General features: G+C 41.6%; 1 protein-coding gene across 4 annotated transcripts in view; it reads left to right on the forward strand.

The window, feature by feature from the left end:
* Positions 1-4146: 4146 nt before the first annotated feature.
* SHOC2 (SHOC2 leucine rich repeat scaffold protein) overlaps positions 4147-25250 on the forward strand; it is a 77119-nt gene continuing 56015 nt past the window's right edge. For 3 of the 4 annotated variants that reach the window (XM_070945031.1, XM_070945034.1, XM_070945035.1), the window contains exon 1: positions 4147-4344. The gene's annotated coding sequence lies outside the window, so the exon portion shown is untranslated. The remainder of the gene's footprint in view (positions 4345-25250) is intronic. The other variant, XM_070945033.1, reaches the window with a different exon arrangement.

The following is a 25250-nucleotide window of genomic DNA, read 5'->3' on the forward strand; positions in this document are numbered from 1 at the left end:
TGAGGTCAAACGTTTATTTCCTGTCTTTGTTCAGTTGGTGCTAAACTCAGGGTATGCAAGAGAATATAAGATTAACCAACAGTACCAACATCCACTTACTATAAAATTTAAACATTCTTAAAAGTTGTTTGAAAAATATTTTTATACTTTAAAAACTATTTATGGCAATGAAAACATAATGCTTTAGCTATGTTACAGGAACTTCTGGAGATGCCTCTAAATTTTATTGCAGTTTTACCAGTAAGTTATGAAAATTTTATTTTGCTAGTACTTAACAAAGATTCTTAGCTATATTAGACAATGGCGTTTTTCCAGATTTTTTTTCAGTTTTAGATCCTGGTGTACAACTTAAAACTCTCAATATTTCCAGCCAACATGTTGTCTACAACCTATTAGCATTCAGATACTATTTATTTGATGCATACCAGACTATATGGAGCCCCAGTAATAGTGGGCAATTTCTTTTTTAAACTAAGACATTGCATTACAGTTTCTGAGTAGGCATAACATAAAAATCCTTCTACCAGTCTGTATAGTAGAGGAAGAAAAATTATGAGCAACTCACTCCTACCAATGCATGCTGACCTTTCTCATTTATTACATATTGTTTTTGTGATTAATCACTATGCTTTAATTATGTTCAATTTTTAACAATGAAAATACATCCTGCATCAGATATTTACATTACGATTCATAACAGTAGCAAAATTACAGTTATGAAATAGCAACGAAAGTAATTTTATGGTTGGGGGTCACCACAACATGAGGAACTGTATTAAAGGATCGCGGCATTAGGATGGTTGAGAACCACTGCTTTAAAGGATAGGAGATATTTAGATCCATCCATCCATCCATTCTCAAACATCAAGAATTCCCAGAATTAGTAATTCCTTCTGGCTTTATCAAAAAAAAGCTTGATAACTGACTCTAAATCATTTGACATACTCTGCATGCAGAAAAATATAGTTGTTTTACATTTCTTATATATTCCCCCCTCCCCCAATAATAAGAATTTTGGTTAAGCTCCGATGTATCTCTATCTATATAGCCTGCCCTCTTGTGGCTTCAGATACAATAGTTATCTATATATCGCATTGAAGAATAATACAAGTTTTTAAAACAAGCAAGTAATCACAAAATAGTATATAATAAGTTATCGTGTTGTTTTCACACTTTTTTCATTAAAAAATTCCTCTTTTTATTTAAAAAAATAATGCACAAGAATGTTAATAATTATGTAATTCTATACAATAAGATTAAGTTTGCATGATTTTTAGAAGTGCATTTATAACTGCAGTTTAGCAGTCTAAACTGCTAAACTGCAGTTTAGTGGCTTTTACTGCTGTTATTTATTGATTTATATCTTGCACAGCTCCAGAAATTTCAAATAACTCCTAAAATTACCACAAACATTCCTGTACATTTGCCCAATAAACAATCAAGAGATTATCTAAACTTGTTTATTCCCTGCTCAATATTGACCATTCACTAAATATTTCATTCTCACATTTTACTTCTATCACCTACTGCTTTTGTTGCGTTGTACAACCTACTGCTTTTGTTGCAGTGTACAACCAATGTACAACTCTATACTTGCACAAAATGTTTCACAATTCAGAAGAAATTTTATTTTGATCATAGATCAGCATATACAAGTTTCAGAAAATCAATGAAAGTAGAACACATTTCCTTTGTCGCTTCGTTTATTTCTTAAAGAGTCTTGAAGTAGTACACGATGGTGGTGATTATTCTTACAGTCCTGTAGGAAGAAAATCTGTACACATAAAACATTTGTATAACAAATACTTATGAATATGAAAAGAAACCCTGATAAAAACAGTGGTTGTGGCCTTCCTAAATGGTGTGGCTATAAATCACATGTAAAGAGAAATGTTTAGTAGAGACATACAGAAAGTCTTGACTTACAGCTGTTCGTTTAGTGACCGTTCAAAGCTACAACGGCACTGAAAAAAGTGACAACTGTTTTTCACAGTTACAACCTTTGCAGCATTCCCACAACCATGTGATCAAAATTCAGATGTTTGGCAACTGGTTTCATGTTTAGGACGGTTGCAGTGTCCCAAGACCATGTGATCACCTTTTGTGACCTTCTGACAAGCAAAGTCAACAGGGAACCCAGATTCACTTAACAACCTTATCAACCCCCCTGCGTATTTAGGAAGCCTGATCCAAGCTGAACTCGGCATGGTCGCCCATTTCTTTTACAGGCGCTGCTTCAAGGTTAAACAGAATTCTTTATGGCTTTATTGGTCAGCACACTACAAAAAAGATGTTGAGACTTAGGAAAAAGTTCAGAGGAGAGCAACTAAGATGATCAAAGGCCTGGAGATTAAAACATTTGAAGAACGGTTGCAGGATTTGGGTTTGGCTAGTCTAAGGAAAAGAAGAATTAGGTATGACATGATAGCAGTATTCCAGTATTTGAGGGGCTGCCACAAAGAAGAGGGAGTCAACTTATTCTTCAAAGCATCAGAAGGCAAGACAATGGTTGGAAACTAACCAAAGAGAAAAGCAACCTGGAATTAAGAAGAAACTTCCTAACAGTGACAATTAACTAGAGGAATAGCTTGCCTTCAGAAGTTGTGAGTACTTCATCAGTGGAGAATTTTAAGAAGTGTCTAGTCACTTATCTGAAATAGTATAGGTTCTCCTGCTTGAGCAGGGGGTGGACTAGAACAGTGGTCACCAACTGGTGGTCCATGGACCACTGGTGGTCCACGAGAAAATTTTGGTGGTCCGCAGAAAAATTATTTGCATTTTTTATATTGCACTAAATCAGGGGTCCTCAAACTATGGCCCCTGGGACAGATACGTGCAATGAACATTCGTGTTGCTGCAGAGAGTCTCCCCCTTCAGGGTCTTTTTGTGCACATCGGGAGGGGTCAGAAATTCTGACTCAGGGTCTGCTTCAGCCTCCTGGTGCAGGGCTTTGGGCAAAGGCTGGAGGGAAGTGCCGCTGGTGGCAGCGAGCCAGAGGGCCTTGTTCCAATGGGACAGCATCACGGTCTGGAACTGGCTGACCATCTTAGCCCGCTGAGCCTGCAGGCCCTGGTACCTGGCCTTGCACTTCCACAGGTCTTCCCTCTACTTGAAAAGCCTATGCTCCTAGTCCTCAGTGAGGTGCTTCTGCTGAGCCTCCTCCTGGGCTGAACTGAGCCGTTTTGCCAACTCTTTCTCATGGTAGCTGCTTAGCTCTAACACTGCTTCCTGTTGGGGCCCCAAGGAACCCAGGCAGGCAGGTGGGGAGTGGCGAGTAGGGGAGGGGCGAGTAGAGGCCAGCGAGGCGCCTCTCAATGCGAGTGACATTAAGTTGGCCACGCCCACCCATTCACATACCCACCTAGCCGGTCATTAGGCGGATCATATTAGTGGTCCGCGGGATTTAAAATTATGAATTTAGTGGTCCCCGAGGTCTGAAAGGTTGGTGACCCTTGGACTAGAAGACCTCCAAGGTCCCTTCCAGCTCTATTCTATTCTAAAGAATGGATTGGAAGGGGGAGCTGACGACCTCTCCCTTCCAATCGATCTATTTAGAAAGCCCGATATGAGCGGAACAGCCGAGCCCACTTCTTTTACGGGCGCTGCTTCGAGATAAAAGCGAATCCGGCATCTAGTCGAAGCGATGCTGTTCGCTCCCCACTAACATGGCGCTCGAGACCCCCGGCTCGACTCCAAACCAGGCGACGAACAGGGAAGGAGCGAGGGCGCCCTGATCTGGCCTTTTCTGGCACGAGCCGAGGGTGTTTATCCGTTCGCATTTGGCACGACGATCTTCGCGGCGTTGTGCGATAAATGTTCCTTTTTTAGGGGGACCCAAGGGAGAAAAATTGCAGTCTTTTGGCGTTAGGTTGATCTTCAAGTTGAGAAATAATTTATTATGACTTTCCACTTTTGCCACTTCTTCTGGTGAAAAAGTTTCTTTCACGCACACATTTGCCACCTTTCTCTTTTGACGTTTTCCCTCGGTAATCTCCGCAGTTGTGCTCGTCCGTTGCCACAAAGCAACTTATTGTAAATGTTTTCCGCCCCTAACCAATATGGCGGCGCCCGGCTTTCAAATCCGACTCGCGGCTTCTCCAGCCGCCCTTGTTCTCTATGGTTCCGTGGAGGTCTGTGGGCAGGGAGTCCCGTGACGAGTGCCTGGGTACGCGGTGACGGTGGCCGGCAGGAAAAACCGGAGCCTTCTTGGTAAGGAGGGGTTGGGCAGTGAGAAAGAGGCCTGCGGTAGGAGCGGACGCCGAAGGGAGTAGCTCTCCGGCTGCGGCTGGAATGTGAGGCGAACGAGGCAAGGAGGAAACGCCGGAGAGAAGGCCGTCGGTGGGGGTAAGGCTGTTGGAAGGACTGGGATACATGGAGGGAGGCGGGCGGGTGGGCGGGAGACTGGCGGAGGGGAGGAGAGGCGAGGCGAAGCGAGTCTGGCGGATTAACAGCTTGGGGAGGGCGGGAGGGGAGTGTGGGGGACGCCGCCAAGCCATTGCAGGAGACGGAGAGGGAGGTTTGGGCCCAGGCGCGGAGCGGAGGAATGTCTGGGGCGACCCAGCGGAACTCGAGCCAGCGCGGCTGCGAAGGTCGAGCGAGAGAACGAAAGGAAAGCCGCGGGTGCGCGGGGAGCAAGAGAATCCTGGGTGCTGGGAGGGTCTCCGAGGCTGGGCCCGGAGCGAAAGGAGACAATGGGCACGGCCGTCGGTCGGGCTGGGAGGGTTTTTGGACGGACGCGGCTCCGTCTAGGGCCGGGGGAGGAAAAAAGAAAACAAAAAAGCGGGGCGATCTTGGGGCTGAAAAGGGGGAGAGCGCAAGCGAGGCAGGCGGTGCTGAGAGGCGGGTGGGGTGGGGAGAGCAAAGAGACAGCGGGGCCCTTCTGCTTTGGGAAGGGGAGGCTCTCTGCACCTGTGCCCCGAGATGGAGCCCAGGTCGATGGGTCGGGCCCGCGGGGAAGAAGTGGCGGTTGTTTCAGGGGGCAACCCGGGGCTGAAATTCAGGTTGTGGGGCCGAGTGTCGATGGAAAGGGCTGGCGAGGCGGCGGCGGCGGCGGCGGCGGTCGTGGAAGAATGTGCTGGGGTTTTTTGTTTTTTTTTCCCCCTCGTGCGACCTGCCGTTTTGCGTTCCTGCCTGCTGCAAGTCTGTAGGTGGAGAAGCCTCTGATCTAGGCTGGGCTGAAAGGCGGTGGCTGCTGACAACCGAAGGCAGGGGCTGGGCTTCAGAGGCACAGGGCAGAACGAGTAGTAGCAACAACAACAACAACAATGGAGGAGGTGGCTACGAGAAGAAGAAGAAGCAGGAAACCCCAAACGCAGGCTGCCCAGACCGTTGAGAGCTGGATTATTTGCGTTTAAACGGCACCTATAATGTGAGGTACCTTGGTTAGGTTTCTCCATTCCCATCAGTCCGGTTGTGTTGGGCTATTAACTCTCAGGCCCTGCTTCCACTATGCCGATTGGAGACCAGGGTTGGAGCTCAGTGGCAATTTAGGATTTAAGAAAAGACATTGCCACCAAGCACCCATGGTCCTTACTGGTCCGGACAAGGTAAAGAGCATGAGGATGGTCTTTATTGGCAAAGGGCATATATGAAGGCGGGGGCTGGAGGGGAGAAAACTGGGGAGGATGCTAGTGAATAGCAGACAGGTTCCAGGGGTAAGCATAGAGACTTTGTGAGCAGGGCATCAGATTGAGAAAGGATAGTATAAATTGATACATTTATTCTTCAGTTGTGGTAAAACATGGTTTATGCTAGCATTGTTTCACTGTTTTTTGCAAGAGGCAGAAAGGCTTATTTTTATTTTCCCTCTAATGTCGGACATGCTGTCTTACTTGTAGGAAGCTGTATAAATTTTTATATTGCATTTCTTCATCAGCTTATTTTCAGTTGTCCTAGCAAGCATGTTGATTGTTGTACTGGATTTCTGCAACATTTGTTGGTTTATTATTGCAGACGGCTTTGCTGATATGTGCACTGTTTCATAATACATCCACCTATATTATATATAATTTCAGACAGATACAAAAGGAAACTATGACTGATAGTTTGTAACTCATCTTACAGAAGGCTGGAAAAAGAATACATTATTTTAGGGTTTTTGAATGGCAGTTGTTTAAAGAGAAGAGTTTTAACACCAGCTCTTATCTTTCAGAGATTTATAATTCTTTTTCAATTTTAATGTAGTTCTTTCATCAGTTTTGCTTGGGATACTTAGTAGTAGTTTTTGACTTCTTTTAAATTTTGAAACGTATGCAGTTATAGACTTAAATAACTAATAATAATTTGAAATAATTAAGCATATATTTATAATATTACACAGGTTGCAGTGTATGAATGCATGCTGTATATATACTTAAAAATAATCATTTGTATGTAAAGTTCAAGTTCAAAAGTTCAGTATCATATAAATTTCAAAATGTAACTTGAAGTGGACTTTGAAGTAATCATTTTTATTAAGTAGTTACATACATAACCAATGGTGCTTTGCAGAAAATAGTAGTTACAATATATTTTAAATGCACTTCATGGTCTGCTTTAGGAAAAATATTGATTAAAGATGATTTGGGGACTTCCAAAGTTGACAATTAGTTTTTTGTAGTTTTTAATAGGAAAAAATGTTCTTTCTGTTTTGCCTTGATTTTAATTTATATTAAATTCTAATATTAGACATTATACAACATATTTAGCCCTATCTTAAATATAAATACTTCAATGATATCTGGATTTCTACTGAATTTTTGTCAAGGGCTCAAAAATCATGCTTGTGATTGTATTTTAATGAATTTTGAAAATGTGTCAACTAACTACACAACTAAATGTGTTGCTATATCTTGAAAAATAAACATGCAACAAAATAGCTAATATATGTACAGAATGTCAGATGAATTAGTTGGTGGGAGGGGAGGTTGTGACCTTACATTTTGTTTCTATTCTAGTCCCTTTAGTTTTTTTGGCAAGATTTTTTGGACATGATTGCCATTACTTTTTTTTCCTAGAGTTGAGAGAGTGACTGGCCCAAGGTCACCCAGCTGATTTAGAGTCTAAAACAGGACTAGAATTCACTATCTCCTGGTTTTTAATTGGATGTTTTAACCACTACGTTAACATGCAAATTGGTTTTATAAATCTATTGATTTTATTTTGATTTAACAAGAGAAATGAACATGAAGTGATCATCTATAAAGAATAGTTTGAAAAGCAACAGCTTTGAGGTAAGACACTGCATTGGGTATTTGCAATAAAATAAAAACAGAGAAGCAATTTCCAAATTACAAGAATATGTATTTCGTATAGTTTATAAACAGATAATTATTTTTCTCGTGTGAGTCAAGATCAGAAGTAAAGTTTGTTAATATGCTAAAATGTATGTAAAACTCTGCTTCATTATAATTTTTTGATTTTGTAAATGTAGAATAAGGAATATTACAGTCTTAAGTTGGTTCTTTAAGATTGCAAATGATCCTTCACATAAGCATATAATTTGTGAAGCCATATTCCAGTGCACTAATCTGTGAAAAAATTCTGTTTGTGAATATACATAATGTGAGTGTAGCTTTGTTTCATAATTCTTTTACTCTGTCTTTGTATATAATTAATTTGATGGCTTATATCAGATAAGGTAATTGCCAACATTTAAGGTATGCACTGTAATTTTCAACATCCTAAAAAAAGCTATTGGAGAAAATGGATCCAAAAGGATAATCTTGTGAAAAGATATCATAAATATGGCTCCAGTGTTCTCTCTTAAAATCTAAAATGAGATGAAAGGATCAACAACTCTGCTTTTTTTAAAAGGAAAATTTCAGGTTTTTTAGCTATATTCCTACATCAAGTAAAATATTAACAAATGGGCACCTCGTGTCAGCCTTAGATGGATGAGGAATGAACCTTTGATTTGGAAAATGGCTATATCATCCATAAGTACAACAGTACTACTGCCTTGCTTTACAAACTTCAATACGTAACATGGTTCTTGAAAGTGTATTTAAAATAAACTAGATGCAATAGTGTTATCATTTTGCAATCTACAAATACCACTTAGCACTCCTATCTATATTACACTTTTCCTGGGAAATACATAATATAGTTATTGCACTTGCATTTTATTATTGAAGAAATCTTTAATTTTTTCCCTCATGATTATATTATCAGCTTATTCTACTGTGTGAGGGACTACTTAAAATGACAAACATAGCAGATCGTTCAGAAATGCCTAAAGTCATATAAATGTATTTGTTAATTTTGATGTGGTTTCAAATGTTTCAGCAGCAGTTGTATTCCTGCAATGAAATTACTAGGATGTGCAACTTGCATATTTTTATTTGAGATGTGCTTTTGGTGTAGGTTGTTTGTATACTCTGAGGAGGCTTCAAGTGGAATTGTAAGATAGCCTGCCAGACAGAGAGCACTAATAATTTCCCCTACAATGTGCTGGGGTCAGCAGATAATCTTACTGCTGGCACTTACAGGGTTTTCACTTGTCAGTTATGATTCTGTCATAATAGACTACATATTAGGAAGAAATGATGCCTTTTAAAAAGATTCATAGACAATTTGAAACGTATCATAACATTAAATCTTTGAGCAAGTTCTCTTTTCTGCTTGTTCTTGGTGCTAATTTTTTTGCTTTTAAAAATTTGTTATCTTGGGAGGTAACTTTATCATTCCAGCAGAGTGGTGAAGCAATAGAATACAAGGGTGCCTCATAATAAACTCAACTTATTATTTAATTATAGACTAGGAAGTCAAGGCGACTCAACCCCAAATCTAGGTTTGAGTTTGAGAACTAGGAGCAGCTGGTGTTACCAAGCTATACTTCCCAAATTCTTGTTGCACACTAACAAAGGCTGAAAGGTTTAGCTGTGACTTTTGTGGTTCATAGCAGTTTTAGTATTCTTGCTAAAATATAGCACCATCAAGGCTTTATTTTATAATATTCTAGTCTGCTTTTGCTCCATAATTTTAGGCAATGTACTTGATATTCTATATTAGCTGAAGCTAAATAGGTAAAAAGCAGTGTTTCTTATGTTTTACCAAAGTTTTATGCAATAATTGAGCATATATTTTGTTTTACAATCTTAAGCCTAGAAGAAATATGGGCAATTTTTCATTCACTCAAAAAGGCTGGAGGAAAAGATACCAAATTTATATCCCAGAGTAGACATACATACTTAGGTTCTGCAGAAGTCAGACCGTTTGCTCATATGTGCCTTCTGTCTTTACAATAAAACAGCAATAAGCAAGTTCCTGAATTTAGGGTGAAGGGTGTCAAGAGAGGAGACATATTGCCACCTGGCATAAACTCTTAATATTTTCCCCACAATCAAGCAAGGTACAGTTTAAATACAATATCTAATCCAAAATCATTTAGTGAGTTTCCTTGTTTGAGTCTGGGTTTTAATGATAGCTTTTCAGTATCAGTTGGTTTGAGGGCCTGCACATAGTAGCAATCCACAAGGGCACTTGTAGGGAAATTGCTTGTGAATAAAATAATTAGCCTACATCTGTCTTCTAGACGAAATGTCTTCTAAAATGATGCTTGAACATCAAAGATGCTTCTAGGAGATTTTGCCATTTACATTGAGAATACTGTGATATCATGGTTCCATTGGTAACAAAGAGGCTACCCTGATTCATCTTTGGAGTATTTCACACATAAGACAAAATAAACTTTTGGCCTTTTACCTGTGTGTAAAGATGGCCTGAAGGTAGAAAAGTTCAACAATAGTGAGATCATTCCTGATTAAATTTGAACTTAAGGCATCAGTAGCTTTATAATTTAAATTAGGTAGCTCTTCCCTAGGAAATATATGGAATCCAGTAAAATCTTAAATGCATTGAGGAATTTTCCAATAATTAGAGTGCTGATGTCATTCTCCTTAAAGTACAGGTAGTCTTCTCATGACAACAAAATTTTGATAGAGGCAGAATGCGACTAGACTTGTTTTTACAATGGTGGTAAAACAAACCCTATTTCTTAAGTGAATCACATGGTTGTTAAGCAAAGCTATTCTTAGGAATGGAAATGGCTTCTTCCATTGAAGCTGATTTGTGGGAATATGTACTTGATAGTTTTAAGTCATGAAAATCAAGCCAAAACGTCTTAAAACTGTTGAGATTAGGAACCATGCCCAGCCTGCCCCTTTACAAAGAATAATAAAAAAAAGAAAGTTAAACTTTGTTTTTTGGAACCTACAGTGCTCTGCTTAGCTTTGGAAGAGCTGTACTCTTCACAGAGCCTTGGGAAAGTGAGGGCACTACAAAGCCAGTTCCAGTACTCTAGCACCATCCAGGAGCATGGGAAAAGAAGTATTTTAAGACATTGTAGCTGAGTAACTTTAGGGCACAAGGCTGGGTACAATGGCACAAGGTTGGGCAACCTTGTGGGAAGAGGAAAAGGGTGAAGGTCAGTTGACATGGTGCAGAGCAGTGAGGGTGGCTGAGATGCAGCTTCCAAGGTATTTGGGGCTTTGTAGAAGAGGTGATTACTACTCACCCTTGGAGTCTCAGGAATTTGGAGCTTCTCACAAGGCAGCTGCTTTGTACCACTCTGTGAAGCACTAAACTTAACCCATTTGAAGTTATTATTATGCTGAAAACACAACTTTATGGCTCATTTATGATCATTTATGGCCTTTGCATTATCACATAGTCGCATAATCTCATTAACAGTTAGTGCATGTTGTCCCATGCCTGAATTGTGTTTTTTTTTCCTCCCCCTCACTTGCAGAAACGATTGATTGGAGAGAAAGAGATTACAAGAATATAAGCTGTGGGGTCCTTAGTGTTTTCTCTTGATTTAACAAGAGAAATGAACATCATGTGATCATCTATAAAGTATAGCTTGCAAAGCAACAGCTTCAGAGTAAGAATCTGAAGAATCAGTGAACTGATTCCAATGCAGTGATGATGCGACCAAGCTCAGAGAGCACCAAGGATGCCACAGTTTAACCCTGAGCTACAAATATTCTCTTCTATCAGAGAGTAAGCTGCTTGATCTTTCACACCTAGAGATTGTGCTGGCAGCCCAAGGATTGGGAGCCATCGGTGAGCTATGCAAACAGCTTACTGTATTCGCTTGATATCTTTCTTTCCATTATCTCTGTTCTGTGGGGAAGGGGAGGCAAAAAGGCAAAAAGATCATCTCTCCTTTGCCTGATCCTTTGGGACCTATTCTGTGGCAGGGAATGCTGAACACGAACCTTTTCTGGCAAGTCTCTTTTGACTACTTTTCTGCCTGTTCAGTCGCAGGGAAGCCATATTGGCAGCCCTAGAACATTTGGAGTACCACTAAAAGATCTGGTTTATTGTACTTCTAAAAGACCTTGCCTAGACTTTTCAGAGGCACTAAACAAATGGGCATTTTAAGATATGGCTTTTGCCACCCAATCTTAAAAAAAAATCTAGGTTCCATTGAAACAATTATTTATTTATTTATTTATTTATTTATTTATTTATTTATTTATTTATTTATTTATTTATTTTGTCAGATTTATATGCCACCCTTCTCCCACAGGACTCGGGGCGGCTACACAACAATAAAAAAACCCAACAATAAATAAGAATTAAATAATATTAAAACCAATTTAAAATCCCCAGTCCCCAAGTTAAAATCTACAACAGATCAGGGAAGTTGATGAAAAAGCCATGTCTTTAGGTCGACGCGGAAGGTGCGGAGGTTGGGGCCCATCTGGAGCTCGGTGGGCAACCCATTCCAAAGGGTCGGTGCGACCACAGAGAACGCCCTCATCCTGGGGACCGCCAGTTGACACTGTCTAGCCGAGGGGACCCGGAGGAGGGCAGCCTTATGTGAGCGCACTGGGCGGTGGGAGGCCGGAAGGAGGTGATCCTGCAGATACCCCGGGCCCATGCCATGAAGGGCTTTATAGGTAAGTACCAGCACCTTGAAGCGAATCTGGCTTCACTGCACTGGCAACCAGTGCAGCTCGCGCAATAGTGGTGTTATGTGGGAGTAACGGGACACACCCGTAACTACTCGCGCGGCCGCATTCTGGACCAGTTGGAGCCTCTGGGTACACCCCAAGGGCAGCCCCATGTAGAGGACATTGCAGTAATCCAACCGAGAGATGATGAGAGCATGAGTGACCATATGGAAGGCGTCCCTGTCTAGAAAGGGTCGTAACTGGCGCACAAGGCGAACCTGTGCGAATGCCCCCCTTGTCACGGCCGTACAGTAATACTGCTGCAGTGCATATTGTGAACATTATTCTAGTCAGTAAGGTTCTTAGTTGGGCAAGGAAGGTAATGTTTAAGAAAGAAAGTGTGGTTTGACACTGTAAGATCCATACAGTTAAAATTCTTGTGAAGGAATTCCCGTGTACAGTAAGTTTTTCTGAGCCTTGCTTTCTCCCTTGAGGAAGAGTATCTAGGCCTGTACAGTATGCAGCCTGCTGACCACATGCTGTCCACAAGCGGTCGTCTGTATACTGCCAGCATTTTTTTAAAAAAATCATTGCCACTAAACATTGTTGCCGGGAAGGATCTGCCACCACTCTGAAAAACATAGTGTCAGGTTTTGATGCTATGGTGCCACATAGCATGGTGCCAAGGTCCTCCAATGCCTCCAAGACTGACTCCTGCTGCCTGTTCAGAGCTGCTTCACTCTGGTAGATGCCAAACAGTTGATTGTTGTGGTAGAGATACGCCTTTGCAGCCCACAGTTATTTTTAATTTATCAATGTGGCCCTTTCCCCTTACAGGTTTTACAGAGCTGAGTGACCTTTTTTGTGTTAGACCTTGAGGTCCAAAAGGTACTTCATAGTAATTCAGCCATACTAAAAAATGAAGTTCTTTGAAAACTAAAGCTAGAGTGCTCTTTCCGCAGTCCATCATATTGGAGGTCTGTTGATTTTCAAGTAATTCATTTAGGCAAAACTCTAAATGATATCAAAGTTACTTTACAATCTAATTATAAATGTTTATCACTTGTGGCAGTAATTTGTGTATCTGAAGCTATAATGGGTTTAGTGGAAATCCTGTTTATATTGAAAGAGGAACAGTATATTTTCTTTCAAAATTTATAAAAGATGTTTAGAATTTCTGGAAAAGGGCCTTTATGTCTAATAGTACGGGGAGCACTGCAAAATAATACATTTGTTTATAAACAATTTATCACTGATTACATGTCATGAAGTATTCCTGCTGTTACAGAACTGTTTCAACTTAGACTGATCTGTACTGAAGAATGCAGTGTAAATGTTGGATTTCTACCAGCCTGCAGTTGTAATTGTTTATGACACTTTTTTCTTGGAAATATATGTTCTGAGAACAATTAAAAGCAACTTTACAATATTGTAAGTTTTTCAAAACACAGAATTTGATTGTGGATCCCATGTAACAAAAATAAATTGATACATGGAGAGCTATAACTTATCTTCAATTTATAAAGGCACTTCCCCTTGCTGTTGATTATAGTAATTTAAAAAAAGAGGGGCCAGAGATTCATTTACATTCCAACATCACATTAGTAGATTCTGCTAAATGGACAGCGCCCAAACAGTATAATGGACCTTGTCCAATATATATATATATATTTTCTCCAAGTTTTTAATTTTATTTTACATATACATATCAATGCGTGAACAGTGTAGTACCTGAGTGTCATACATTCTAATGTAAATAAAATTAATACAATTAATCATAGTTATTACATTCAACCAACTTATATAATTCTAATAATACACATTTATATTAAGTTGTAGTCTATCATTTAATTATTCCATGTTTTAATATATTGCTCTAATGCCACTCACCATATTATTTGAACATACATAATACCGCCATTCAATTTCTAAGCTTCCCTCTTGTTATTGCTTTTATTTTATTATGTAAAAAAGCATGCACTAATATTCCCCCTTTCTCTTATTTCTATCTATTCTAACTTTTAATCATGTCACCCTTTTATTAAAAGACATTTTCTTTCTATCCAACATCTCTCTACTTTGGTGCTTTAAATCATGTTCATTTTTAACTTTCCTCCCATATTTCACTCTTTGCTCTATTTGTATTAAGATACAATCATTCATTATGTTCCACTCATTTCTTCCTTATGAATCATTTTATTTTATTTTAAAAAATCCCACTTTTGTCCAGTAGTCCAAGAACTGTTTATTCAGACCTAAAGCTGCCCTTCAAGAAATACACTAATCACAGTTCTTTGTATCCCATAGGTAATCAATCAGTTCTGTTTAAATAGTCTTAGAAGTTATCAAAAGCCCCTTTGCATCCCTTTTACAGGTTCAATCTTCTAGCATAACATTCAGAGGTCACTTTAATTAAATAACTTTCTTATTCTCATACTTAAATCTCTAGTAGTTGTGGGGTAGTTCGATATAACCCAAGTAAATATTTTCACAATCCTTCATGTAAGTATTCCCAGACTTGTATATTTTCCTTTTGTCAGCAGATGGCGCTCTCACAACTTAAATTTCAGTGTTGCTACTAGTCAGTCTAGTTTCAGGTTTTTTTATATAATTGTAATTTTAATTGTAATTCAATTATAGAAGCAGGATAGGTTTTTAAAGTAAATAATTCCAACATTTTAAAATGCCTTCCCATTACCACGTCTTCCCAGTTTAAGAATCCAATTTTCTGTATTTTTAGAAATTTATTGTTTTTCTCTCTTTAGGTCTTTTCCTTCTGGTTTGGTATTTTTCTCAGTGTGCTTAATCGCTGCTTTAACAAATAATTCTTAACAAATAGTTCTAAATTAGTCCTTGAGGTTAGGTTTTAAGTGAAAAGGAATCCTCTCCCCCAGTTCCAGTCACTGTTCACCTACTTTGCTCCAGCCCAGTCTTAGTTGTACTCTGGTTGTCCCAGCTTCGTGGCAGCCATCTTTATGCTGCCTTTTCTCCTCACCGTGGCTGAGAGGGAAAGAAAACCCCGGGTCAGTCAGGAGAGCTGCGACTCTCTGCAACCTCACAGGGCACCTCTCTTTGTTTCACCGCCCCTACAGGGTGGCTTTGGCTCCTTTCAGAGCCCATCAACAGGAAGAACTTGGCACGGGAGCATGGACTCCTTGTGTCCAATCTTGTCGTGATGTCAACCGGAAATCTTGTCCAATATATTGAGCCAATAGTATATGTTTGGAAAAAAATATGTGAAGCCCAAGGATAATCATTTTTTTTAATGAAATAAATTGGATGTTAGGCAATTATTTGTTACTTATAAGCTAAAAAGTTCTCTGTTATTTAAAGAAAAACTCAGAAGGTTGTCATTATCAAACTCTGGTTTTCATGACAAGATTAATGCAAGTAAATCATACCCCAATTAAAAAAGAATATTCTAAAATCTGGATAAATCGGGAATGAGCTTCAAAACCATTGCCAAGGTCCATGATCAGGAGAGACGTATACAAATGGTAAAAATGCTTTGTCACACTAATTCATCTCTTAGTACCTCAGCAAGTCCTCTCTAAAACTGGTTGATTATAGGAAGTTCATTCCACCCCATTTTGTGGCATATAACGTAATTGAAAATTGGCTGTGAAGTTTGGGATTGCCAAGTTTCAGTTTGCAAATCTCTCAATTTGCTGCTGTTCTACTAATGGAAATATAAAATGAAGCTCTAAATCTCTATGTGAAATTCTGGTGAATCGTTGCCTTCAATTAAGGGCACAGCCCATTTGGCTGTCCCTGCTTTCAGCATTCTAGAACAAGTGACCCCTGGAGCACTCTAGGAAATTCTGCTAGCTGACCCAGCACAAGCAATTAACACTGAGTTGTGAAAGTCAGAAAATGATCCTGGACTCCTGATTTCTCAGCAAAGAAGTATTGGTTTGACTTCAGGCTGTTGACCTACTCCTGGCTGAAGCAAATCTTGTTCCAAATGCTCTGCTGGTTGTATCATTAGATTGTCAGGCTTATTATTTGTATGTTCACTTGCTATTGGTGTTGCAATAATACTTTAGCAAGTTCCTCTGCTGGCAGTGTGATGCCTCAAATATTGATGCCATCTCCATAACCAAAATAAGATTTGATGTCTCTCTGTTTAGAGTCTAGGATGGCTTTCAAGATTAATGTCAATTCTTCAGGGTAGGTCAAGTCAGGAAATACCTAATAATAAAATCTTGAAAGCTTGACAGAGTTTCCTTTTACTTCTCTTATACCAAGCAGTATCAAGTTTCTTTCTACCCTTTATTTCTTCCAAGAGCTAAGATGACATTTACTTTTAATAATTCTTACGTTCTTTGTTCAAGGTTGTCTCTGTACTTTATCTGTCAGGTTGGCAGGTAAATGTTTTCTCTGGCTGTTAAATTTCTTGTACTGTATTCAACCCCATCAAAGGCTTTCTGCAGTTTGTAAACATGTCTCTAGGGTGCCTGTTCCTCTTCAAGTCTTCACTGAGTCTTTGAATCTTTCCTAGCTATGCATGTGTCTCTCTCATACCAACAAAACAGTGTATCACTGCCCTGTTCAGTTTAGGTTTATTAGCTAAACAGTTGACTTAAACAGTTCCAGCTTTTGAAGATCAGTGGTTTTAATAAGAATTAAAAGCATTCAGTTCAAAAGCTGGAACTGCTTAAGTCAGTCCTGCCAACCATTACCTCAGTTGCAGTTCTCCTATCCTTCTCAGAGTCTTCTCTGTTGTCAACTCAACATCCATAACCCCTCGTCTTTGATCAGAAAGTTTCTTATGAAAACCAAACTACACTCTTCTTTTTCAGGAAACCTAGTGTAAAGCATTTGTTGCATTTTGGCATGGAAGTTTGCCCATATGATGAGCCAACAGAGACAGGCATATCATATCGTGGTTCTTTCCAGTTGGCTGCTCTCTTTGATTATAACTATTGTTTTATTGTATAATGGTAAAGGTTTCCCCAGTGAAGTCATGTCCAACCCATGGGGTGGGTGCTCATCTTTGTTTCTTAGCTGAGAGAGCCAGCAACATCCGAAGACTTTTCTGTGGTCATACGGCCAGCATGACTATACACCAAGACTGTTACCTTCCCACAAAGTGGTATCTATTTATTTACTTGCATTTGCATGCTTTCAAACTACTAGGTGAGCAGGAGCTGGGGAAGTGTAACAGGAGCTCACCCCATCGCAGGGCGCTTGGGTCTTGAACCCAGGCTGTCAGCTTTCCAGCTGACAAGTTCAGCATCTTTAACCAGTCACAGCTACCTCTGTTTTATTGTATAACATCCTGAAATCTGAATTTGGCAGATAGCATGAAGGCATTTCCATCAAACATGGAGTATTTCATCAGCTGTAACTACATTGTATACTTTTCAAACCTATAATATCTGAGATTGACTTTCATAGTATGTTATTAAAAGTCAATCCCAAATTGACTTTTCATTAGTATTTAAAGACTGCTATTACTTAGCATCTCCTACGGTCTCTTTCTGAGCATCATACAAGATTTGGTTCTTTCTCTTTAAAGCCCTGTAATGTTTTGGATTGATTCCCAAAGGAATATGTTCTTGTTTTTACTTAGGGGTCTGGAAGAGGTGCCTCTCCTATCAAAGATGTGGTTAAGTGTTGATTGGTAAAATTGACTTTTTAGTAGTGATATTCCACCTGAAGAATTCTATTCTCCATTGTGTCGGGGAAGATCATCCAGGAATGGGTAATATTCTGCTTCTCTGCTTGGGGACCGAGTAAATTTTTTCTTGGCCATGCCTTCTTTGCCTGGGTGCTCCCCAGTTTGACTCGGTCTTCCAGCGTGTTGAGACTGAGAAAAAGAGGCTCACCCATTCCTGGATTTCTTCATTCCACAGGACGGAAAGTTATTAATTTTTTTTTTTTGTTGAGCAAGGCTCAGTGATCGCTGGGGAGCGATCTGGGGGGTTACCGGTCCGCTGGTGATCTTCCCTGCTGGCTTGTGGATCAGCTAAGGCCCTTGCCAGTCCCATGTTTAGTGGAGGGAGTCACTGCCTGCCAACGGGCAGTCCCTGGCATTCGTCTGCTATGGCAGAGAGAGGCTCAGTTACTGTCTGGTTTCATCTAGGCACACTGATAGCGGAGAGCACTTTTACGCCAAAAGGGCCATGGCAGGAGCACTCATGATGAGCCGGCCTGCCTGATTTATATGCGGAAAGCGGCTGCCGAATCTCAGCATCATCACAGCAGAGAGCTCCTCGTGAGCCAGTCTGCCCAGATCTGCAGCCCTCTGTTCACAGTGGAGACAGGAGACCACCGCCCCCGCCCCCCGAGAGAGTTAGGTGTCCGTCCGAGGAGCATTCCACAGCGGAGAAATCGCTGACATGAAATAGAACCAGTGTGCAGATCAATGCTCAAGCCGGAGTCTGAAGTGAAGAGTGAGTGGGATAGTCGTCAGTGCCCACTGGTGGAATTGCCCCCCCCTGGAGGCTAGAATGACCCGAATTACCTTGGGGAAGTATCATCCCAGCCGATGACACCCCCCCCGGGAATACCGGGCCGCCAGCCCGAACAAGAGGGTCTAGAATGGCTGCCATCTTCAGGACGTGGTTACCTCCAGAACTGAGTGGCAGAGTGGCTTCCAGCGGTATTTTCCGCATGGTGGCCCCCTGCCCAGGTTTCCAAGGTTAGTGTCTCCAAGCCGACCGAACTGCTCGCTGTCTGCTTCGGGGGGGGGCCATCAGCGTGTCCAGCCTGATACAGCCTGCGGTTCAGATTGAGCATTTCTCCTTCCATGGTGTGTTCTTGGAACCATACGCATACAGCTTCATTCCGTGGCCATTCTGCCACGGCCACACATGGCTTTCTTCCGCGACTGTTCTGCCACAGCTTCTCTGAAGCTGCGGATGGCCTGGCAGAGCCTGACAGACCGCTAGTTTCACCGCTTTCCCTACGGAGCCCTTCTTTGGGGGAGATGGGGTTCGTATTTTTGCCTTCCAGATGTCCTCCAGGAGCACCAAGGTCGGTCTGTTGCCTTTCGGACCTTGGGGTCGAGTGGGCATTGTCTTGTCTGCCTTCTTTGGATTTGCTGGCAGCTCATGAATCGCTCTGCAGCCACCCGAGGCGCATTCACACCTGTGCATGGGATGTATGTTTTCCTGTCAGGTATGTAGATAGAGCCGTTTTGTCTTCCCCATCCCTAATCCATGCCATCGGGTGGATGCACACTCCGCGGCTCGGCCACTCTTGGCCAGGCGATTTTGCCAGGGCGCTTGTACACAGGGGGGACTTCGGACCAGACTGCTCCCTCCCGTATGACTAACCAGTTTTGGTAAGTCCCATTCCTGTATGATCTTCCCCGACACAATGAAGAAGGGGCTTTGGTCCTACCTGATACGCTCCTTCTCAGGGTGTGGGGAAGATCATCCAGCCCCATCCTGCTGGCCATCTGGTCCATAGTCCGAGAGGGGCTTCTGTTTTCTCAGATTGTGAGCCTCATCTTCTTCATTATCATCACTGCGCCTTCATCGAACTGGGGAGCAGCCAGGCAAAGGAGGCGTGACCAAGAAAAAATTTACTCAGTCTCCAAGCAGAGAAGCAGAGTATTACCCATTCCTGGATGATCTTCCCCACACCCTGAGAAGGAGTGTATCAGGTAGGACCAACGCCCCTTTCCAAAGTCTCACCTATTCATTGTCTCTTTAATATTAGGTGAAGACAGAACTGGTATGTCATTTTAGAAGTCCTCTTCCACTCACAGCTCTTGGCTGAAAAGAGGTGGCAACAAGAAGACTTTCACACATAGATTTATCTCATATTCTAATTGTGCTCTTTCCCAGACTGCAAGTCTGTTCACATAGTCACTCATGCCATGACCACTTTGCATTTGAACTTTTGCAATGTGCTCTATGGAGGGCTGTCCTTGAAGACCACTCCAAATCTACAGCATTGCGAATACAGGTAGTCCTCAGTTAGCAACCACTGTTTGAAATTACAATGGCACTGAATGAGTGGTGGTTATAATTAGATTTTGATGTTCTGGCCATCTTAGCATCCCTATGGTCATGTGATCATGATTTGGATGGTTGGCAATTGGCCTGCACATAACAATCATTGACATATCCTGCAATCATGTGATTTCTGGGAAGCCAGTAGGGAAGATTGCAAGTTGCTCAGATAAATGTTCTCATCTGTGCATCCACCCACAGTCTTGCTGCACTCACACTGCATCTCCCCATCATTTGGGCATCTTCTCCCACAGAGCAGAAGCCACCCTAAGCCCCGCTGCTTTCATGCCATACTTCCTCCGGCCACCCATGGAAACTTTTTTTCCTTCATCCATTAACCATCACTTACCTGCCTGCTGGTCCACTTGTAAGCCACCTGGACCTCCAACTTACTGTTGGCTTCTCCACTCACTGGTTGTTGTAAGTCAGCAGGAAGTTGCAAGTAGATGCTTGCTTAACAGCACGATTTTCACTTAACAACAACAATGAGGACTGCAGGAATTGCCATTGCTAAGCAATGCAGTCACATGATATTGTACTTTATGACCGCATCACTTAGGGATAGAAGTTCTGATCCCAATGGCCTTTGTAAGTTGATCACTGCCTGTAATTATCGGTTCATCTTAGTTCATGGTCTACTATGAGCTGTTTTGGTTACTAATGAGCTTCAAGGTGTTCATTTCATGTGTTAGTTATCGCCCACAAAGCTTTTCATAGGAAAGGAACTGGCTATCTATGGGTCCATCTCTCCCATTATTTTTGCCTCCCTTGTAAAAAAGGGCATCTGATGAGACTTAGGAATTTTTTCTGCCAGTGCTTGTGGCTTGAATTCCCTTTGGAATAACATCCTCATGGTTTGGATCACCTAAATTCTGCAAGCCTTCAGACAATTTTTAAAAACTGGTATTTCTTCCAGGCTTTGGGATAGTTTGGGTTACACCTCCATGATGTACAATGTCTATTATATGTTAGACTAATGGGGTAAATTCCCCCCACCCCCATTGTGTTTACTCTGGGAAAGGGCAATTTTATTAATTACTGTATTTTTCGGAATATAAGACGCACCTTAGTTTTTGGGGAGGTAAATAAGAAAAAAGCTGATTGGCGGGTAGATCGGCTTCCTGGAATAACCCCAATCAGCTGTTTCCAGAGGTGAATTTTAGCAACAGGTTCCTTGGTTGTGAGCTTTGTGCTTTGCTTTTTTTTTTCTGCCTCTGAAACTTCTGAAACTGTTTCAGAAAAAAACTTTCTTTTCTGCCTCTGAAAGCCTCCGAAAACAGAGCTTCAGAAAAAAAGCCTCTGAAGCTCTGTTTGGGGGCTCCTTTTCTGAAGCTCTGTTTGGAGGCTTTTTTTCTGAAGCTTTGTTTGGGGGCTTCTTTTCTGAAGCTTCATTTCCGATACTTTTTTCAGCCTCTGAAATCCCGTTTGAGAAGCTGAGAGGGGCTACAAGTCAAAGCTGGAATCTAGTGCCCTTAGTATTTTGGTTTCCATAATATTTGAGAATGGCCAATATTCAGGATTATGAGGTTTGTAGACCCAAATATCTGAAGTATCAGATTATCTAAATATGAAATAGGATGGTTTTCTTGACATAGCAGGTGTCAAGTTCAGCAGAGATCAGAATCCTTTGAAAATAGTCTTACATGAATCTAAAAACCACATGTCTAAATGCCTATAGTACAGGTATGTCAAACTGGCCTGACTAGGTGGCTCAGTTGCTAAGACACTGAGCTTGTCGATCAGAAAGATCAGCAGTTCGAATCCCTAATACATGTCTCCTGCGTGAGCAGGGGTTGGACTAGATGACCTCCAAGGTCCCTTCCAACTATGCTACTGTTACTGTTACTGGCAGCCTCCAGGCCGGATGCATCACATGCAGGCTACACCAGTGGTGGTATTCAAAATTTTTTACTATTGGTTCTTTGGGTGTGACTTGGTGGTCATGTGACTGGGTGGGTATGGTTAGGTGGTCATGATCCTAGTTCCCCGTACGAGGATTCCTGCATCCGGACCTTTTGCAATCCCCCAAAGGGTCAAATAAAACCAGATTGCATACAGCTCTGAACCCTTAAGGCAAACCAAATACAAGTGGTCCTCGCTTAATGACCGGTTGCTTAGCAAGTATTCAAATTTATGACTGACCTCCCCAGAGCTACTTGACCTGTTTTTGGAGTTTTGACAGCCTTCTGGTTTCCGTTTAAAAAATGACCATTGGGGAAAATGGACTTGTTTAACAACCACAGTGTTCGCTTAATGACCACAAGGTTCACTTAACGACCATGGTGTTTGCCTAACACGGGTCTGCAACCTTAAACACTCAAAGAGCCATTTTTCTATTTTCTTTTAAACAGGTATCTCTCTCTCTCTGTCTCTCTCTCTTTTCTCCCTCTCCCTTTCCCTTTCATCTCTCTCTTTCTCCCTCTCTTTGTCAACTCCTCTCTTTTTCTCTCTTTTCTCTCTCATATCTCTCTTTCTTTCTTCCTATCTCTCTTATCTCTTTCTCCCTCTCTATTTCTCATCTCTCCATCTCTCTCTCTTATCGCCTCTTACTTATCTCATCTCTCTCTCTCTCTCTCTCTGTGTCTTGTCTCTTTCTTTTCCTCTCTCTCTGTCTCTTGTCTCTCTCTTTCTCTTTCCCTCCCTCTGTCTCTTGTCTTCCTTTCCCTCCCCTTCTCTCTATGTCTCTTGTCTCTCTTTCCTCTCCTCTTCCTGTCTGTTTCTCTTTCCCTTTCCCCCCTCTCTCTTTCTCTTCCCCCCTCTCTTCTCTCTCTTTCCCTCTCCCCCTCTCTTTGTGTCTGTCTCTCTTTCCCTTCCCCCTTCTCTTCCCTCTCTCTCTCTCTCTCCCCCTCCCTCCCTCCCTCTGTCCATTGGGCGGGGGAAGGAACCTCTAAAGTGGTGTTGGGTGGTGGGAATCTGATGTCCGGAGGCCAACAAGCCAGGTACTGAAGACCAGATGGGGGCAATCCCACAGTCTCTCCAAAAATAACAGATGTCTTATCATTTGCGAGTGCTTCTGGTGAGGAGGAAGAGAAGGGCGGTGGGAGGAGGTTTGGCGGGTGGCAGACGGATGGCAAGCACTTCACGGCTCCTAAGGGGGGTAGAGCCTCCCCACTCACAACATCTTCACCTGTGGGTATTGCTGGTAGCTGCTTCCTGCATCAGGAGGTCCGTGCATGGAGGCAGGAGGTGGCGGTTTCTTTCGCTGCCTGCAGGCAGCGAGCAGCAGAGCAAGTAAGCCATCGATCTGCTGGCTGCCTCTAATCTGCAGTTTACTCGTGAGCACATTTACTCGTGAGCATGGTGCTCCTGACGCAGGAAGTGGCTGCCAGCGATGCCCACAGGTGAAGATGTTGTGAGTGGGGAGGCTTGATCCCTCTTAGGAGCCTCCGTTTGCTCATGAGCACCATTGGCCTTTCTCCCTGCCTCTTCTGGCCAATGTTGGTCACGAATAAACTGCAGTTAGGATCTCCCTCGTACTTCCCTCACAGGTCAGGTGGGCTGGGGGAAATACATGGGAAGAGCTCCGGTGCCGCGATCTCCTGCACGCTCCCCTCTCTGCGTGCATTGGTCCACACGCTGCTGGTATTACCCCTCCGCCAGCTCTCCCTCCCCTGCCCACCTGCTGGCCCGTGCCCTTTAGCCTTACCTTTGCCTGTAATAGTAGAAGTATGTGGCTAGATTCTGCAAGTAGTGGCTGGTTGGGGTGGGCGGGCAGGCAGCAACGAACACGTGGGCGGGGCGAGCGAGCATCGGGAGGCCAGGGTGAGCGAGCGGTGACCTGGCAACTGGTTCAGGAGCGTGGCCAGCCAGAGGTCACTACCGGTTTGGTGAACTACTCAAATTTCTGCGAATGGTTCGTCCAACTAGTGCGAACCGGCTGAATACCACCTCTGGGCTACACCCACCCTAGCTCCGCGAATGGGAAAAATGTTGTGAAATGTCACGTGACGGCAATGTGACACGGCGAGTTTGATACCCGTGCTATAGTAGAAGAAAAACTTAATTATGTTTTGCAATCTGTAAAGTAAATTGATTTGGGCAACTGACAGATTTCATGGTCAGGTTTTCTTCTTTTTTCTTCTCTTTTCTTTTCTTCTCGTTCTTTAATAACAGACATTAACTTCTAAGATTTCAAGTTAGTGTATAGCTCTTGTTTATGTAAAAAAATTCTGTATTTAGTTTGGAATCTGCTACCAACAAATGTTAGGCTCCAATCCTCTGCACTTTTAACTGGGAATGAGTTTCAATAGAATTTTTCAGGTATACAATTATAAATCAAGTTGAAAGATTCTTGTAAGCAATAACATGTTTTCTCAAAATATATACTGAGTTGTTAATCTCTCCCAAGTGTTCTGCAAGTATAGCTTCTGATTCTGCAGTCTCCTTAAGGTGTACGTGTAAAAGATACTTTTGATACTATTTATGAAGACTGAAAAAAAAATGATAAAAAGTCCTCTTTATGAAGACTGCACGAGCAACATGAGAAACAAAGAACCTGGGAACAAACAGAACAATTTGTAAATAAAGGCCAGATGCAGTGTGAAAATGGAAAGTAAGCAATCTGTTATAAAAAGTTGGGAAAAGCAAAATTTTACTTTATGGGCATTCAAATGTATGACACTAGATTTTTAGTCTACATTGGAAGCTACTCTTCAGCCTGTTGAGATCAATTGTATGTCTAATGGGTCATGTATTAGCATTGTACTTAGCATTGTAATGGGTCGGTTCCATTATGGCCATAAATTGAGACCTATCTGTATACTGAAAACCATAAAACAATAGAAACTTTTCAAAAAGGCAGTCGCTTTGCTGGGTAAATGAATTGGGGAAGTAGCTTTTAACTGGGCATCTATTATTAATTTTACACTTAAGTGCACTTCCCATATGACATATATTCTGTCATATGTAAATCTATATAGTTTTAGTTATCTGATTTTTTGGATGAAAGCCATAATTATGTATTTTCAGTTTTTATTGGATTCTGTCCAATAGCATCATTACTTTAGTTCAAAATTTTTATCACATGTACAATTTCTGTGTCTCACTAAGCAAGTATCAAATCCAATGTTTTGATGCTATTTATGCAGGCTATCATAGAAGCATTATATAACACATGATGACTTCATCCCACCTTAGGTGGTATTTGTGTTAGCTACAATTGTTCGTCAACAGTACTTGTGTGACTACTACTGGTACATGTAGCTTTTGAAGACAACTATCCAGCTCTTTTTTTTCCTTGTAATATTATTTTTGGGTAAAAAGTGTGGTTGTATAGATGCAAACATGAAATAATGATCATAGTGTGATCTTCCCAAAGTGGATGAAAATAATATTGTAATCCAGTGTATAAAAGTAACTGGATTTTTCTTGTTGCATATCTATAAATGTTGATAATAAGAAT

The sequence above is a fragment of the Pituophis catenifer genome, unplaced genomic scaffold (assembly GCF_029215685.1).
Source record: "Pituophis catenifer annectens isolate HBS135680 unplaced genomic scaffold, rPitCat1.0.hap2 SCAF_6, whole genome shotgun sequence".
Taxonomy (NCBI): Eukaryota; Metazoa; Chordata; class Lepidosauria; order Squamata; family Colubridae; genus Pituophis; species Pituophis catenifer.